This window comes from Lepisosteus oculatus, chromosome 4, assembly GCF_040954835.1.
Source record: "Lepisosteus oculatus isolate fLepOcu1 chromosome 4, fLepOcu1.hap2, whole genome shotgun sequence".
In the NCBI taxonomy this organism is placed as follows: Eukaryota; Metazoa; Chordata; class Actinopteri; order Semionotiformes; family Lepisosteidae; genus Lepisosteus; species Lepisosteus oculatus.
Window position 1 is genome coordinate 55,374,489 of NC_090699.1, and position 5,672 is coordinate 55,380,160.

Below are 5,672 nucleotides of genomic sequence, written 5' to 3' on the forward strand. Positions count from 1 at the left end.
GTGAAAAATATACGGTATATATATTTTAATTTTCTCCAACTTAATGTATTGTATATACTGTATGTTTTGATTTTTATGACAGATTAAAGTTTCCATATTTCTGTAAAATAAATAACAACAACAAATCAACCCAAGAATGTTCTAGTTTCTTCAGCCACCACAAGTGCTCATTTAAATTGAACTTTTGCATTTTCATGCAAAGAGACTGTGTTCTTCTTCATCATATCAAAACAAAAAAGCCTGACTCAGGGCTCTCACTTCCTCTCCTATTTTTAACTGAGCACAACTCTTACAATATTGTCTCCACCCACCTTGCTCTCTATTCTCTTATTTTCCCCCTCTGTTTTGCCATAAAAAATATTTTTGTCCCTATATTTCCATGCAGTATTGCTGTTAGGTACTGTTCTTTTTGTATATACTTCATCTATTACTTATTAATTATGTACTCTGTCTATTCTCACACATATGTGTAACAGAAATATCCTTCTACATCTGGAGCTGTAGATGTTCCAGCTCATGATTATTTGAAATATGCTTTGTGAGGTCAGATAGCTGTGCAATTACAAAAGTAATTTTGCGCTCAATGTATTTGGATACTGCCTACTTTCAGAACTTTTCATTACAAAGATAAACTTGATCTTAATTTGCAAAAGGTCAACGAGATGCCTGTCAAGGTGGAGGGAGAAAAAGAGTTTGGTGAAAGAAACTGGCACACATTTTGCTCAGGAGTGGAATACTTTGGAAATTGTTCTGTCAGTTTAAGTCCTTACTAGGTAAAATAACAACATTTTAATATACATGGTGAAGTTAGAGTGAATAATTGTAACTGCTGTGAAAATACATTGTACTTTCCTTTATTAATCTGTCAGAAGCAAAATCCTTATTTTCCTAAAGATGTTTTTCCATTTTGATGTCCACATGCTACTATCATGTTATATTCCAAAACAGAACTCTTGTATTTTGTTTTTGAAGAAGGAACTGATGATTGAATTTAGTACATAAAAAGAGTGATAGGAAGCAGACTGTTCTTGCAAAGAGCTATTTTGCCCAGTTTGCTCATTTCAAAAGCATTGTTTTATTACCATATTTATTTTCAAGCAGCATGTAATTTTGACTTCATTTCATGATGGTGAAACTGCATTCTTGTCCCACACCTGCAAACAAACATGCAAGACAATATATTAAACTAAAATAAAACTAAATCATTTATTGATAATTATTGCTTATTTAAACCCCTATTCCTGATAGTTAAGATGATATTTCTAACAGGTCATAGGTGGATTAAATGAATATTAGGCACAATCCAACCTCTGATGAAATTAGTTGTAGTTTTTTTGTCTTTTGCTGGTGTAACAAGAAGAGGTGTGAGTGCTACTATTTTGTTTAGTAAGAAAAAAATCCCCAAATTCCATATTATAATATCTTTTTTTTCCCCAAATCTCAACATCCTTCTTAAACCGTGTTTTCCACATATAAAGATGCATTATCCCAATGAGGGAAAGAAGCTCACACAACAGAGAAAGCATTTGGATAGTGTAATGAAAAGTACCCTTTTAAGCTTAATCTGTGGGCAAGACTCGATACACAGAGTTATAAAATACTTCTATATCTTTGCATGCCATGTAGTTTTGTGCCATGCACTTTGAAGACAACAGAGCTGATTCTTGATATATATGAAAAAAAAATGTAAAGGCTGATGTCTGTATCTAGTGTACATTCACTAACAGTAGGCTACACCTGCTGGAGGCGTTGGACAATAAAAAACATTTACCAGCCTGCCAATCAAGACAGTTTCATTTATTGGCACAAAAGAGCCGTCACATCCAACATAAATGCGACTCCATAAGACTGGTTGCCAAGGAGACTCACTGTGCAAAATTTGCCATGTATTACTTAGCAAGTGGAGAAAATGCCTTACAAATGTAAATTTAATTTGCTCACTCCGTGTGTTGCTGTCATTCAGTAAATCTACCTATTTTCAAAAAGAAGTGCAATAGCTGTTGCGCAGAAGTGATTTGATTTGGTTACCTTATAAGACCTCACTGCTACTTGCCTGCCTGATGCTGGAATGTATAGTATATTAGCTGAAGTGGGGAGTAAATAAGTCTGAGAAGTGAAGTGTTGCCCATTCATTGTTATCACATTTACTTGTTAACATGATATTAAAGCAATGGACTAATGTTTCTCTCTTGGAAAATGGCTAAAAGAAAGATGTAAGGTGATAAAGTGTTAATTCAGACTAAGGGTCATATTAAATCAAATGTATTCTATTCATCTTGGGTTTAGTTTGCTAGAGGCTTCTTCCTTTCATTTATTGGCAACCCTCAGTCCCACTATCTTGTACTAGGTTTAAGGCTTTTTTAAATATTGATTTCATCTGATTACAAGGGGTGTTACAAATTCACAAAAAGTGAAGCAGAACGCTGTACATTTTTTGTTCTTCTCATCATAATGCTGTCCTGTGCTTGTACAAAATTCCATACCCTCAAAAGCTTTTTTCAAAATGTGTGTTCTAAATAGAAAAGAGATAACTGACCTACCTTCCACAGTTGATTTTTTTATTAATAGAAACTTATTTTAGAAATAGCTAGGAAAAACCATCTTTAGCCACCTAAAAGCAAAGCTGTAGTACAGAAATATAGGAAGCCATTGAATTCTGTTGTTAACAGAAGAGTTTTCTCCAACTAATATATTCAATTCGCTCTGAAGGAATTCTGTTGGTGACTTTGTAATGCTATCATGATTCCTTTTGAAGACAAGTGCACCATTTAGCATAAGCAGATTTGAAGACTATATTAAGATTTATATTTTTATGATATAAACCAAGTGCCAAAACAGGTCAGGCATGTAAATCTCTGATCTCAGCCAGTATGGGAATGTTTATTTAAGAAATGATAAAGCACAGGATGTATGCTTGGAGAATACAGACAAATGCAGTTTTTCTGTATTTGTGATGTTGTCTCTTTAGTGTTATGTACTTAACTTTTAAAATGGCCTTGCATATATTGAGTTTTAAACTAAAAAAAATAATAATTTTGCTTTATTTGCATTGACAAAGACAGATATGAAAACAAGGAATGTAATTATTAATTTTGTGCAGATTTTCTGAACCCTTGTTTCAGTCAATGCTAATGTACTGAGATCTGGTAAAGAATCAATGAGTATTACAGAGAAACATGAAAATATTTTGTTGTAAAAATAATTAAATAATGGAGTTTTGTCTAAAATTGTCTGTGTGTGTGGGGGGGGGGGGGGGGTAGTAAAGTAAAAGAAAATAAAATAATGTATACTGTCTTTTTTTTTCAGAAAAACAACTCTCAGTTGTGAATAGCAGAATGATGCAATAGCACGTGAATGATTGATGTCCACCATTTTTTTCATGTCCAGATAAATCCTTGCAGATAAAAATGAGAGCCCAACATCTTTTTTGCTTAGGTCACTTTAGTGCAGTTGAAAAGGGGTATCCATTTCACTCCAACATAACATACATTAAAATCTTATCTAGATCTCATTTTGTATTTCCATAGTATACATTGTGATGGATGAATAGCTTCATCTACTCATCCACCCATCCATTATCATAAAGCCGCTTATTGCTGGTAAGTGTCATGGCAACCTGGAGCCTATCCCAGAAGCACAGAGTACTGGGCGGGACTACATCCTTGACGGGATGCCAGTCCATCAAAGGACACAGACTCCCAAGAACACAGGGACAATATTGAGACGCTAATTGGCCTACCCAGGATTTTACTGCAGCATTAATAGGAAAATACACTTAAATGGAACAGCAGAGGATTTTTCTATCAATGTTACACCTCCTTTCTTTATAATTTGGTGTCTGTGTAATGAAAAGGGCACATGTATTACTTGGACTCAAAATATACTGCGATGCACTTTCTGGCTTTTGAACAGAAATCACTAATTAAATGGTTGGTTGACTGAAGTACTACACTATTAAAGGCCGTTACTTTTTTTTTCTTGCAATCCTTATTATTATTATTATTATTATTATTATTGTTATTATTATTATTCTGTAACTAATGAATCTTTCTATGTCTCTTATCTGAGATATTCCTAGCATATTTCTCTGGTAGGATCCTACAATCCATTTTGCAATGAGGCAATTATGAAGGTACTGTATGAAACTGCTCTTTGTAACACACAGATCTTGCTTCATTAACACCCAGCTTCACAAGAGGAAAGAAAGAAACTGAAAACTAAGTTTTAATGCTCAGGGCTAAAAACAAGACATTTATTTCTGACTGAGAAAATAACACACTGATTCCTCACTTCCCAGGAACATAATTACTTTTTGTAAGTTATTAAATTAAACCTCCCAGTGATGTCTTCAATAGATGTTTTTGCTGTGCATTTACTTCCTCTGTATATTCACTTTCACACTTTTGTGCTAAGTAAAAAGAATCATCCTCCTTAACCATTTCCTCCCTGAAATTGATATGACCCACTCCTTGCTAAGGGCAGAGCTCATTATCTTTTGTCTGGGAGGGTCATCCCTGGACAAGCTGCAATACAGGTACAGTCGCAAACCTACCTCACATATGTTAAGCCCCGGGTTCGATTCTGTCCCTTTCTGTATGGCATTTGCACATTCTCCTCATGGCTGTGTGGATTTATTTCTGGTTTCCTCCCACAATTCAGAGATTTAGTGGCTAGGTTAACTGACATCTCTAAATTGTGCCCATCTGTGGCTGTTGCCTTCAATGGATTGGCACACTGTCTAGGGTGTATCCTGCCTTGAGCCCACATTTGATGGAGTAGGCTCTGGGTTACTGCAACCCACTATGTGACTGAGCAATTATTGAACATTTAATTGCTGTTCCATTTAATGTTCCCTCTAAACTTATTTTTAATTCAAGCTGTTACATGTTTCACTCCAAGTTAATGTTTGTATCACATTCTCTCCACTTTCAGTGACATTTTCTATCGGTGTAATGTACAGTATTTAGGAGTTAATCAAAAAGGGTTGCTAACATGCTCATGTGTGTGTTAACCTTTCCACTTTTCTAGCTACCACTAGCAAATTAAATTATTTTAATAGTGATGTTCATTTGTTGTGCATAGTTATTTTTGGGGGGCACCAGGGTAAGATCAAAATAGTTTACAATCACAAACAGCAAAAACTACTGAAATAATAAGACATCTTATTGAGATCTTAAAATCTCATTTAATTACATCGTGAAGTGTGACAATTTATTTTATAAAAATGATCTCTAAAAAAGAAATGTAAAATTCCTTCATGGTTAAGTGAGTTTTAATCTGACATGGTAAAAAAAAATACCACGAGGCTGTGGGATTTGGGGAATTCTTTGCCTTGGGATGCTTCTGCTTTTTCCCCCCGTTTTGTCATCAGTTCTGTCATGGAGAAGTACTGCGAAAAATAGATGTGTCCTCTATGCACATCACACAACCGCTTTTCCAGATCCTCCTTCTCGTTGTGGGCTCTCTCTTGACCTTGATATTTTTGCTAGTCAACGCCTGTTTTTTTTTTTACTCTCACTAGGTCCTTCTAGAACTCCCAAACGCAAAGACAATATCCACTGACTCTCGCGTCCTTCCACACACACATAGGAAAAAAAAAAACTTGCATCATAAAGAATGAAAAGAAAGACATAGACGAATAGGTCGCGGCCAATCAGAGGCGGCCCACCCGT